Source organism: Oncorhynchus gorbuscha, linkage group LG23 (assembly GCF_021184085.1).
Source record: "Oncorhynchus gorbuscha isolate QuinsamMale2020 ecotype Even-year linkage group LG23, OgorEven_v1.0, whole genome shotgun sequence".
In the NCBI taxonomy this organism is placed as follows: Eukaryota; Metazoa; Chordata; class Actinopteri; order Salmoniformes; family Salmonidae; genus Oncorhynchus; species Oncorhynchus gorbuscha.
This window is the reverse complement of record NC_060195.1, coordinates 52,639,979-52,654,482: the sequence shown is the minus strand read 5'-3', so window position 1 is coordinate 52,654,482 and position 14,504 is coordinate 52,639,979.

Below are 14,504 nucleotides of genomic sequence, written 5' to 3'. Positions count from 1 at the left end.
CTATCTGTCCTAGACTATGGCGACATCATCTATATGAATGCAGCTGCTACTTCATTAAAGCCGTTAGATTAAGTTTATCATAGCGCACTGTGCTTTATTACAGGCTACAATTTTAGTACTCATGACTGTTTTCGCTACCAGAAGGTTGTTTTCCCTCTTTGATGTCATGTTGGTTGATACATTGATTTGTTTTAATTTATAAAGCCATTTTACAAAAATTCCCACTGTACCTAACATCTTTACTAAGCTTTAGACATACAAGTTACCACACCCGGTCTCAGGTTAACTACGGAGTTAGGTAAACCAGCTTTTAGTTTTCTTATTTGTGGGATTTTAAAAAATGTGCTTCTCTGGTGCCTTTAGGGCAATTTAAAAGGCTGATTGAGGACCTTATTACTGATGAATGTGTCTGTTTTTTATGACCATGTTTTTTTTCTACTTGCATTTTGTATTTATATTGATGAGTGTATTTTCAGTCATTTATGTAATTCCCTGACAAAAAAGAAAGGTTAACTGAACAAAATAGCCTCCTGAGTGGCGCAGTGGTCTAAGGCAACCCAGTGCTAGCTCTGCCACTAGAGATCCTGGTTCGAGTCCAGGCTCTGTCGCAGCCGGCCACGACAGGAAGACCCATGGGGCGGTGCACAATTGGCCCAGTGTCGTCCGGGTTAGGGGAGGGTTTGACTGACAGGGATGTTCTTGTCCCATCGAGCTCTAGCGACTCCTGTGGTGGGCCAGATGCAATGCACGATCGACAGGTGTATGGTGTTTTCTCCGACACATTGGTGCGGCTGGCTTCCGGTTTAAGCGGGCATTGTGACAAGAAGCAGTGCGGCTTGGCTGGGTTGTGTTTCGGAGGAGGCACGGCTCTCGACCTTCGCCTCTACCGAGTCCGTACGGGAGTTGCAGGGATGGTACCAGACTGTAACTACCAATTTGGGGAGGAAAAAATATACAAATAAAGAAATCCTCCCTTGATGATATCAGTATGGCTCTCAATTGGTCTCACAAGCATCTATTTTTTTTAAAGCAAGTGTTGAATATGGTCTTCTACCTGTACTGGTAGTCTCATACTGTTACCCTCTCATGAGCGCAGACCTGCACCACAATAAACATTTGTGGATCTGTCCTTAAAGATGAAATCTGAACATACACACCAATGCATACATCTATTTGTTTTTTATTGAGCCGCTCTCTTGTCCATGTTTCCCTTGTAAAAGAGGTATTCTGACTTCAATTGGACTTCCTGAATAAATAAATGTTAAATGAAAAGAATAGATCAATTTAAAAAACACCACCATACAGAGCCAAATTTGATTTCATTGTAAAGATAAAGATAAAAGAAAGACTCCAGCGCACACAATATTACCTATGCACATTGTTTGTTGTGTCAGCACAAGTATAATATCATTTGTGCGGGAGTTACATATCTGTTAGCCGGCTGCAGCAGAGACAGCCAGGGCGTCAATTGAAACCCTACGCACGCATTGGTGCTACTTTCAGAGGCGGGCGGTGACCCTGAGTGAATAAAAATCAGGTCAGATTGGCAGCAAATGCTGGTTATGTCATTCAACTGTCTCCAGAGCGATTTGATAATGTGCTGTCTGGAGGCAGGGGATGGAGCGTGCACGGGCAAGGTCAGTGATGGACTGAACAGGGGACATAAGAAATGATTGCGAATGAGCTTCAATCCACCATCATTGTATCTCTATTATTTTCTCTATGGACTGGTGAGGATTATATAAATGCATATATACATATTCTTCTACCCTCACCTCAGTTTCTCTTTTTTCCTGGATACCTGTACCCCACTACATAGGGATGTCAGAATGTGACATTTTCTTGGTAGCACGGTATCTATGCTATACCGAATCTGTGAACATGCCTGCATATACTATTTCAGAAAAGAATCACCTCTGATGTGACCAGTTAGAGCCTAATAGCCACTCTCAGCTCTAAAGAACAAATTCCATCTCCACCAACAGCAGGTCCTCTCATAGAATATCTATTTCAGTCTATTTTTTACAGGTTCTCTCCCCAATCAGTGCAGTTGTTTGCTATGCAAGGGTCTAACATTTCAAGGTTTCAAACTGACAGTAGATGTTATGCAACGCCTGCTCTCGGGGACTCTCGAACATAAGCAGAAGAGACAGGAATAGAGCAGAAACTGGCAGGGAGGCAGAGCAGCAGCCTGTTGTCTACCCATTACAGAGCAGGCACAGGCACTGTCCAGCCACTGGCTAGCTGATCAGCCACCCAGCTGGCTTCTGCCCAACATGGTCCCCGACATGGCTGAAATGGACAGATAGGGGGATGTCTGATTGCCATTGAGTACATGAGAATAACCAAGGGAAATGATTTTATTTGTTAAGAGACCATGGGACTGATTGAGCACAGTTAAAGTGGATGGGCAGCTATGGGATTGACAAAGTCCAATTTGACTGGAAACAATGGGGAAATGGTTAGAACAGGCAAACACAAACATTTATATTTATTATTATTCACATACATTTACAATGGCAGGGCAGGCAACTGCCATAAATCATAGAACATAAGTAGAAGATCAAGGGACTGGTGCCAATTTCAACATAAAGTTGTCCTTATTACCCCAGCCTAGTATTTTCAGATCTAGAGAGAATATGGATCACAGATTTTCTTGTCTGAAACAGCTTGGGGTTAGGTCAGCATTTTACTATTAAACCATCATTCTGCATCTAACAAAATATGTTCGTGTTTATACTCAGTCAGAAGACAAACCTCCGCTCCTTGTTGAAGTTAAACTTCGCAAAGGAAGAAAGAAAATATCTGTTTGGAAAGTGTCAACTAAGAACAGGGATGGACTGTTTCCTCACACTGACATTTACTTGCAAGAGGCAATGTCATAAAGACCTATTTACATAGATCTGACAAAACCTCTGCTTCACTCTTCTCCATAGATAGAATACATCTACAGTATGTATGTGCTTGACAGCGCACAAGCTGTCATTCTGCCGCTGAAGTTCAATTCCTTTGACAGCAAGGTACAAATGTATCAATTGCTTTAGGCGAGGAAGCCATCATGTGGATATTTCATGTACTGATGATTTAGCAACAAACACCTAAGCATCAGCATGACACAATTCCCCAATTTGACAACTACTGCTGTAGGCCTAGCTGCCCCCCCCATCTTCTTTCTCTGGCATTCCATTAAAATATTTAAATGAACAGGACCGACAGACATTGATGCGGCTGGGGTGTTTTTGGAAAATGGTGGAAGCGGATGTTCTGTTTGAATCGGATGACGTGCCGAGTGGAGACGGGAGCGAGAAGAATTGGATTTCAGTGGAGAATGCAGAAGGAAATAAAAGAAGTAAAGAGGTAGAGGAATCTAGTAAATCCAAACCTAGTTCTGATTCTTTTCTGGTTGGAATAAGGGTTTTGGAACTATGTTGTTACCTGGGAGATTTGTTTGAAATATCTATTAAAATTGTGGATAGATTGGATGAGGTGGTGTCAATGAGAATAATGAGAAATGGGCTTATTTAGTTTCTTTGTGTTTCTATGGAACAGAAGGAGCGTGCTCTGCGCCTCAACAAGCTCTCGGATTGGAATGTGTTGTGTGTGGATCTTTGAAGCAGGGCGCCTATCAAGGGTGTTATCTCTGGGCCGCTATAAGGAAAATCAAAGGATATACACTACCGTTCAAAAGTTTAGGGTCACTTAGAAAGGTCCTTGTTTTTGAAAGTTTATCATTTTAAAAAGGCTAATTGATCATTAGAAAACCCTTTTGCAATTATGTTGGCCCCGCTGAAAAATGTTGTTCTGAATACAGAAGCAATAAAACTGGCCTTTCTTCTGAAACTCGTCAATCTATTCTTGTTCTGAGAAATTGCCAAGAAACTGAAAATCTCGTACAACGCTTTGAATTACTCCCTTCACAGAACAGCGCGAACTGGCTCTAACCAGAATAGAAATAGGAGTGGGAGACCCCGGTGCACAACTGAGCAAGAGGACAAGTATATTAGAGTGTCTAGTTTAAGAAACAGATGCCGCACAAGTCCTCACCTGCAGCTTCATTAAATAGTACCCGCATAACACCAGTCTCCACATCAACAGTGAAGAGGCGACTCCGGGATGCTGGCCTTCTAGGCAGAGTTACAAATAAAAAGTCATACCTCAGATTGGCCAATAAAAAGAAAAGATTAAGATGGGCAAAAGAACACAGACACTGGACAGAGGAAGATTGGAAAAAAATGTGAAGAACAGACAAATCTAAGTTTGAGGTGTTCGCATCACAAAGAAGAACATTCGTGAGATACAGAAAAAATGAAAATATGCTGGAGGAGTGTTTGACGCCATCTGTCAAGCATGGTGGAGGCAATGAGGTGGTCTGGAGGTGCTTTGGTGGTGGTAAAGTGGGAGAAATGTACAGGGTAAAAGGGTCCCGAAAAAGGAAGGCTATTACTCCATTTTGCAATGGCATGCCATACCCTGTAGACGGTGCTTAATTGGAGCCAATTTCCTCTTACAACAGGACAATGACCCAAAGCACAGCTCCAAACTATGCAAGAACTATTTAGAGAAGAAGCAGTCAGCTGGTATTCTGTCTATAATGGAGTGGCCAGCACAGTCACCGGATCTCAACCCGATTGAGCTGTTGTGGCAGCACCTTGACCGTATGGTACATAAGAAGAGTGGCAGGTAGCCTAGTGGTTAGAGCGTTGGGCCAGTAATCGAAAGGTTGATGGATTGAATCCCTGAGCTAACAAGGTAAAAAATGTGCTATTCTGCCCCTGAATAAGGCAGTTAAGCCACTGTTCCCCGGTAGGCTGTCATTGTAAATAATATGTTCTTAACTGATTTGCGTAGTTAAATAAAGGTTACACAAGAAGTGCTCATCAAGCCAATCCATCTTGTTTGAGGTGCTTCAGGAAGCATGGGGTGAAATCTCTTCAGATTTACTTCAACAAATTGACAACTAGAATGGTAAAGGTCTGCAAGGCTGTAATTGCTGCAAATGGAAGATTATTTGACAAAACCAAAGCTTGAAGGACACAATTATCATTTCAATTAAAAATCATTACTTATAACCTTGTCAATGTCTTGACTAAATTTCCTCTTCATTTTGCAAATCATTTCTGGATGTTTTCATGGAAAACAGGACATGTATAAGTGACCCCAAACTTTTGAATAGTAGTGTTTGTACACAGAAACTCACATGCACGCATGCACACACACACGCACACATGGTAGGCATGGCCTGCAGTGACGTGTGGTGAGGTCAGTGGCTCGATAGGCACTGGCTATTATCAAAGCACAACTTAACCTTGATGAAGGCCAAGTTCATCATACAACAGATACTGTAGCTTCAACAACCAGGGTGACATAGGCCAAGGTTTGTGAAACTCGGTCCTGGGGCCCCCCTCTGGGTGCACATTTTGTTTTTTTGCCCTAGCACTAGACAGCTGATTTCAAATATTCAAAGCTTGATGATGATTTGGTTATTTGAATCTGCTGTGTAGTGCTAGGGCAAAAAAACAAATGTGCACCCTGGGTGGGTGGGGGGTTGGAGCAGGACCGAGTTTAGGAAACCCTGACATGCGCTATTAACTGAAATTGAGAAACAATTTCATAACGCCCTCCACAATTTTAACCTATAGATGGCACTAAAGACCAATATATGGACAGATTTGTAAAACAAACGCTGTTTGGCTTACTACTTATTGTAGGGGGAGAGAGGGTGAGAGAATGACCTGTGATAAAGAGTGTGATGAAGACAATGTCAGTGACCTCCTGGTGCCAGAGCACAGCTTGTGATCAATGACAATTCATGGCATTGTCTGGAGAAATGGCCATACCACAAGGACTGAGGAGTTTTTCAGGACAAAATCAACAGAATGGAGCTCAGCACAGGCAAAATCCTAGAGGAAAAACTTGGTCCAGTCAGTCCAGAGACTGGAAAAGACATTCACATTTCAGCACGACAATGACCTCAACACAAGACAGAATCTACACTGCTGTTGCTTACTAAGAAGACAGTGAATGACCCAGTTTCAGTTTTAACTTAACTTGCTTGAAAATCTATGGCGGGACTTTAAAATGGAAGTCCTTGTCAGCTCAGGGGTATGAACTTGCAACTTTCCAGTTACTAGTCCAACGCTCTAACCACTACGCTACCCTTACTACACACTTCCCTGTATTTGGTATTCAGACTTGCCTTATTCAGTCATTAAAGCGCTCTGCAGGTGTGGCTACCACTCTGAATACATTTCATTCAACCACTGAAAACCCTCCCACTTTCTGGAAAACAGACTTTCCTGTAGTTTTCATTCATTGGGGTTTTCAGTACATTTATCTGAAGCCATCCCTTTAAATATGGTGCGCTTTTAATGATAATTTGTCGACAAACTCAATAGAATACATTGCAAGAACCGGTTCAGAATATGGGAATCAATAGAGCCCCACAGTGGCGGTGTCATAATACCAATAAAATCTAGCGGTTAAACAGCGAAATGGCTCCAATAATTTTTCCACCATTCATTTTTCCCATTGGGGACGTTTTGATAACCATGTAAATCTCTCTCGGACAAGGTGATTTTATCAATATATTCAGCTCTATTTACTCTCAGATTCAAAAATGCTAATTAGCGTCAAAGTAGACATCATGCAAAACTACAAATCCCTGCATGTCATCTCTAGCTGACACCTTTGCTAACAGGTATTATGTCAATTTAAAACGTACACAAGACAATTCACAAAATTGTCCATTGAAAGAAATGTAACCAATTTATTAATTCCTACATTTAGCTAACAGTAATGTTAGATAGTTAATCCCGAGATTCTTATCTTTGCCTCGATTCAGCCATCTTGTCCAGATCATGGCATTTGTAGTTCTTTATGATACCCACATTAGCAGCTAATTAGCATTTCATTTTGGGGGGTAAATACAGGTGAATATATTGATAAAAGTCACCTCGAATGGAACCATTACCCTGTTTGACCTCTAGGTTTTATGGGTATTATGACTCATACTGTGGTACTCTAAGAAAGAAACCAATATATGCATTTTCATCTGTTTCAGCACCAACTGATAGATTTAAAAATACTCTGATCTTGAAAAATATTTAGGCACATTTTAGGGTTAGGAAATTACGTATGAATCATTAATAATGTAATGAACCAGGCAGGGAGTAGGTCTCGAACACTCGACCTTCTAGCCCGAAGTCCAGCGCGCTATCGACAGTGCCGCAAAACCATGCTCAGGGTCGTTACACTGCTTCCTCATTTCAGAGAGCGCGTCCTCGCGCTAGTTTGCGACTCAACGTTTTATAGGAACGCACTCACCGGCCAAGCACACGCACTGTCATGTATGCAAGGTCCGATCACATCTGACACCAATGTAATGAAACTGCAGGGAGCAGGTCTGTCATGCAGGTGAATGAGGACCCAAAAGCGACTTGGCGAAAACAGAGTCTTTAATCCAGTAAAGCAAATCTACAATCATAAGACATAATTCCACTCGTAATGACGAGAACAGACTGGAGACTCGATCAAGAACTGCAGGTTGCCTCGGGAAGGCACTTGAACGCAGCAGACTCAGACACCTGCTCACCACGCAGCATCTGAGGGAAACACGACACGACAGGGCGATACACAGACACAGCACGGTGAACAATAGACAAGGATCCGACAGGGCAGAAACGGAAAACAAGGGGAGAAATAGGGACTCTAATCAGGGAAAAGGATAGGGAACAGGTGTGGGAAGACTAAATGATTGATTAGGGGAATAGGAACAGCTGGGAGCAGGAACGGAACGATAGAGAGAAGAGAGAGAGGAAGAGAGAGAGAAAAAGGGGAACGAACCTAAAAAGACCAGCAGGGGGAAAACGAACAGAGGGAAAAGCAAAATGACAAGACAATCTAAGACAAAACATGACAGTACCCCCCCACTCACCGAGCGCCTCCTGGCGCACTCGAGGAGGAATCCTGGCGGCAACGGAGGAAATCATCAATAAGTGAACGGTCCAGCACGTCCCGAGACGGAACCCAACTCCTCTCCTCAGGACCGTAACCCTCCCAATCCACTAAGTATTGGTGACCCCGTCCCCGAGAACGCATGTCCATGATCCTACGTACCTTGTAAATAGGTGCGCTCTCGACAAGGACGGGAGGGGGGAGGGAAGACGAACGGGGTGCGAAGAAAGGGCTTGACACAGGAGACATGGAAGACAGGATGGACGCGACGAAGATGTCGCGGAAGAAGCAGTCGCACAGCGACAGGATTGACGACCTGGGAGACACGGAACGGACCAATGAACCGCGGAGTCAACTTACGAGAAGCTGTCGTAAGAGGAAGGTTGCGAGTGGAAAGCCACACTCTCTGGCCGCAACAATACCTAGGACTCTTAATCCTACGTTTATTGGCGGCTCTCACAGTCTGTGCCCTGTAACGGCAAAGTGCAGACCTCACCCTCCTCCAGGTGCGCTTACAACGTTGGACAAACGCTTGAGCGGAGGGAACGCTGGACTCGGCAAGCTGGGATGAGAACAGAGGAGGCTGGTAACCCAGACTACTCTGAAACGGAGATAACCCGGTAGCAGACGAAGGAAGCGAGTTGTGAGCGTATTCTGCCCAGGGGAGCTGTTCTGCCCAAGACGCAGGGTTTCTGAAAGAAAGGCTGCATAGTATGCGACCAATCGTCTGATTGGCCCTCTCTGCTTGACCGTTAGACTGGGGATGAAACCCGGAAGAGAGACTGACGGACGCACCAATCAAACGACAGAACTCCCTCCAAAACTGTGACGTGAATTGCGGGCCTCTGTCTGAAACGGCGTCTAACGGGAGGCCATGAATTCTGAACACATTCTCGATGATGATTTGTGCCGTCTCCTTAGCGGAAGGAAGTTTAGCGAGGGGAATGAAATGTGCCGCCTTAGAGAACCTATCGACAACCGTAAGAATCACAGTCTTCCCCGCAGACAAAGGCAGACCGGTAATGAAGTCTAGGGCGATGTGAGACCATGGTCGAGAAGGAATGGGGAGCGGTCTGAGACGACCGGCAGGAGGAGAGTTACCCGACTTAGTCTGCGCGCAGTCCGAACAAGCAGCCACGAAACGGCGCGTGTCACGCTCCTGAGTCGGCCACCAAAAGCGCTGGCGAATAGACGCAAGAGTGCCTCGAACACCGGGATGACCAGCTAACTTGGCAGAGTGAGCCCACTGAAGAACAGCCAGACGAGTGGAAACAGGAACGAAAAGGAGGTTACTAGGACAAGCGCGCGCGACGCAGTGTGCGTGAGTGCTTGCTTAACCTGTCTTTCAATTCCCCAGACTGTCAACCCGACAACACGCCCATAAGGAAGAATCCCCTCGGGATCAGTAGAAGCCACAGAAGAACTAAACAGACGGGATAAGGCATCAGGCTTGGTGTTTTTGCTACCCGGACGGTAAGAAATCACAAACTCGAAACGAGCGAAAAACAACGCCCAACGAGCTTGACGGGCATTAACTCGTTTGGCAGAACGGATGTACTCAAGGTTCTTATGGTCTGTCCAAACGACAAAAGGAACGGTCGCCCCCTCCAACCACTGTCGCCATTCGCCTAGGGCTAAGCGGATGGCGAGCAGTTCGCGGTTACCCACATCATAGTTGCGTTCAGATGGCGACAGGCGATGAGAAAAATAAGCGCAAGGATGAACCTTATCGTCAGACTGGAAGCGCTGGGATAGAATGGCTCCCACGCCTACCTCTGAAGCGTCAACCTCGACAATGAATTGTCTAGTGACGTCAGGAGTAACGAGGATAGGAGCGGACGTAAAACGTTCTTTTAGAAGATCAAAAGCTCCCTGGGCGGAACCGGACCACTTAAAACACGTCTTGACAGAAGTAAGAGCTGTGAGAGGGGCAGCAACTTGACCGAAATTACGAATGAAACGCCGATAGAAATTAGCGAAACCTAGAAAGCGCTGCAACTCGACACGTGACCTTGGAACGGGCCAATCACTGACAGCTTGGACCTTAGCGGAATCCATCTGAATGCCTTCAGCGGAAATAACGGAACCGAGAAAAGTAACGGAGGAGACATGAAAAGAGCACTTCTCAGCCTTCACGTAGAGACAATTCTCTAAAAGGCGCTGTAGAACACGTCGAACGTGCTGAACATGAATCTCGAGTGACGGTGAAAAAATCAGGATATCGTCAAGATAGACAAAAACAAAGATGTTCAGCATGTCTCTCAGAACATCATTAACTAATGCCTGAAAAACAGCTGGCGCATTGGCGAGACCAAACGGCAGAACCCGGTACTCAAAATGCCCTAACGGAGTGTTAAACGCCGTTTTCCACTCGTCCCCCTCTCTGATGCGCACGAGATGGTAAGCGTTACGAAGGTCCAACTTAGTAAAGCACCTGGCTCCCTGCAGAATCTCGAAGGCTGATGACATAAGGGGAAGCGGATAACGATTCTTAACCGTTATGTCATTCAGCCCTCGATAATCACGCAGGGGCGCAGAGTACCGTCCTTTTTCTTAACAAAAAGAACCCCGCCCCGGCCGGAGAGGAAGAAGGCACTATGGTACCGGCGTCAAGAGACACAGATAAATAATCCTCGAGAGCCTTACGTTCGGGAGCCGACAGAGAGTATAGTCTACCCCGAGGAGGAGTGGTCCCCGGAAGGAGATCAATACTACAATCATACGACCGGTGAGGAGGAAGGGAGTTGGCTCGGGACCGACTGAAGACCGTGCGCAGATCATGATATTCCTCCGGCACTCCTGTCAAATCGCCAGGTTCCTCCTGAGAAGTGGGGACAGAAGAAATGGGAGGGATGGCAGACATTAAACACTTCACATGACAAGAAACGTTCCAGGATAGGATAGAATTACTAGACCAATTAATAGAAGGATTATGACATACTAGCCAGGGATGGCCCAAAACAACAGGTGTAAAAGGTGAACGAAAAATCAAAAAAGAAATAGTCTCACTGTGGTTACCAGATACTGTGAGAGTTAAAGGTAGTGTCTCAAATCTGATACTGGGAAGATGACTACCATCTAAGGCAAACATGGGCGTAGGCTTGTCTAACTGTCTGAAAGGAATGTCATGTTTCCGAGCCCATGCTTCGTCCATGAAACAACCCTCAGCCCCAGAGTCAATCAAGGCACTGCATGTAGCACCCGAACCGGTCCAGCGTAGATGGACCGACATAGTAGTACAGGATCTAGATGAAGAGACCTGAGTAGTAGCGCTCACCAGTAGCCCTCCGCTTACTGATGAGCTCTGGCCTTTTACTGGACATGAATTGACAAAATGTCCATCAAATCCGCAATAGAGGCACAGGCGGTTGGTGATCCTCCGTTCCCTCTCCTTAGTCGAGATGCGAATACCTCCCAGCTGCATGGGCTCAGTCTCTGAGCCAGAGGAGGGAGATGGTTGCGATGCGGAGCAGGGAAACACCGTTGACGCGAGCTCTCTTCCACGAGCTTGGTGACGAAGATCTACCCGTCGTTCTATGCGGATGGCGAGAGCAATCAAAGAGTCCACACTGGAAGGAACCTCCCGAGAGAGAATCTCATCTTTGACCACTGCGTGGAGTCCCTCCAGAAAACGAGCGAGCAGCGCCGGCTCGTTCCAGTCACTAGAGGCAGCAAGAGTGCGAAACTCTATAGAGTAATCCGTTATGGATCGATCACCTTGGCATAGGGAAGCCAGGGCCCTAGAAGCCTCCCTACCAAAAACTGAACGGTCAAAAACCCGAATCATCTCCTCTTTAAAGTTCTGGTAATTGTTTGAACAATCAACCCTTGCCTCCCAGATAGCTGTGCCCCACTCTCGAGCCCGGCCAGTAAGGAGTGAAATGACGTAAGCAACCCGAGCTCTCTCTCTAGAGTATGTGTTGGGTTGGAGAGAGAACACAATATCACACTGGGTGAGAAAGGAGCGGCACTCCGTGGGCTGCCCGGAGTAGCAAGGTGGGTTATTAACCCTAGGTTCCGGAGGCTCGGCAGGCCAGGAAGTAACAGGTGGCACGAGACGAAGACTCTGGAACTGTCCAGAGAGGTCGGAAACCTGAGCGGCCAGGTTCTCCACGGCATGGCGAGCAGCAGACAATTCCTGCTCGTGTCTGCCGAGCATGGCTTCTTGGATCTCGACGGCAGTGTTACGAGCGTCTGTAGTCGCTGGGTCCATTCTTTGGTCGGATCCTTCTGTCATGCAGGTGAATGAGGACCCAAAAGCGACTTGGCGAAAACAGAGTCTTTAATCCAGTAAAGCAAATCTACAATCATAAGACATAATTCCACTCGTAATGACGAGAACAGACTGGAGACTCGATCAAGAACTGCAGGTTGCCTCGGGAAGGCACTTGAACGTAGCAGACTCAGACACCTGCTCACCACGCAGCATCTGAGGGAAACACGACACGACAGGGCGATACACAGACACAGCACGGTGAACAATAGACAAGGATCCGACAGGGCAGAAACGGAAAACAAGGGGAGAAATAGGGACTCTAATCAGGGAAAAGGATAGGGAACAGGTGTGGGAAGACTAAATGATTGATTAGGGGAATAGGAACAGCTGGGAGCAGGAACGGAACGATAGAGAGAAGAGAGAGAGGAAGAGAGAGAGAAAAAGGGGAACGAACCTAAAAAGACCAGCAGGGGGAAAACGAACAGAGGGAAAAGCAAAATGACAAGACAATCTAAGACAAAACATGACAAGGTCTCGAATCCTCGACCTTCGAGCCCGAAGTTCAGCGCGCTATATATAGTAGTCGACATCCGCGTTTATAAACCCAGGGTCGTTACGATAATAAATCAAAATATAGTTGTTTAATTAATCCGGAAAATTATTATATTCAAATTAAATCCATGAAATATTGGAAGGTGGAAAAAACTGTACAATAGGGGTTGAACAATTCCAGAGACCTTCTCCCTTACCTCACCTCGCTCATCAACTTATCCCTGACCTCTGGCTACGTCCCTTCCGTCTTCAAGAGAGCGAGAGTTGCACCCCTTCTGAAAAAACCTACACTCGATCCCTCCGATGTTAACAACTACAGACCAGTATCCCTTCTTTCTTTTCTCTCCAAAACTCTTGAACGTGCCGTCCTTGGTCAGCTCTCCCGCTATCTCTCTCAGAATGACCTTCTTGATCCAAATCAGTCAGGTTTCAAGACTATATAATATAATAATATAATAATAATATAATAATAATAATAATAATATAATATAATAAATAATAATATATGCCATTTAGCAGACGCTTTTATCCAAAGACTAGTCATTCAACTGAGACTGCTCTTCTCTGTATCACGGAGGTGCTCCGCACCGCTAAAGCTAACTCTCTCTCCTCTGCTCTCATCCTTCTAGACCTATCGGCTGCCTTCGATACTGTGAACCATCAGATCCTCCTCTCCACCCTCTCCGAGTTGGGCATCTCCGGCGCGGCCCACGCTTGGAATGCGTCCTACCTGACAGGTCGCTCCTACCAGGTGGCGTGGCGAGAATCTGTCTCCTCACCACGCGCTCTCACCACTGGTGTCCCCCAGGGCTCTGTTCTAGGCCCTCTCCTATTCTCGCTATACACCAAGTCACTTGGCTCTGTCATAACCTCACATGGTCTCTCCTATCATTGCTATGCAGACGACACACAATTAATCTTCTCCTTTCCCCCTTCTGATGACCAGGTGGCGAATCGCATCTCTGCATGTCTGGCAGACATATCAGTGTGGATGACGGATCACCACCTCAAGCTGAACTTCGGCAAGACGGAGCTGCTCTTCCTCCCGGGGAAGGACTGCCCGTTCCATGATCTCGCCATCACGGTTGACAACTCCATTGTGTCCTCCTCCCAGAGCGCTAAGAACCTTGGCGTGATCCTGGACAACACCCTGTCGTTCTCAACTAACATCAAGGCGGTGGCCCGTTCCTGTAGGTTCATGCTCTACAACATCCGCAGAGTACGACCCTGCCTCACACAGGAAGCGGCGCAGGTCCTAATCCAGGCACTTGTCATCTCCCGTCTGGATTACTGCAACTCGCTGTTGGCTGGGCTCCCTGCCTGTGCCATTAAACCCCTACAACTCATCCAGAACGCCGCAGCCCGTCTAGTGTTCAACCTTCCCAAGTTCTCTCACGTCACCCCGCTCCTCCGCTCTCTCCACTGGCTTCCAGTTGAAGCTCGCATCCGCTACAAGACCATGGTGCTTGCCTACGGAGCTGTGAGGGGAACGGCACCTCAGTACCTCCAGGCTCTGATCAGGCCCTACACCCAAATAAGGGCACTGCGTTCATCCACCTCTGGCCTGCTCGCCTCCCTACCACTGAGGAAGTACAGTTCCCGCTCAGCCCAGTCAAAACTGTTCGCTGCTCTGGCTCCCCAATGGTGGAACAAACTCCCTCACGACGCCAGGACAGCGGAGTCAATCACCACCTTCCGGAGACACCTGAAACCCCACCTCTTTAAGGAATACTTAGGATAGGATAAAGTAATCCTTCTCACCCCCCTTAAAATATTTAGATGC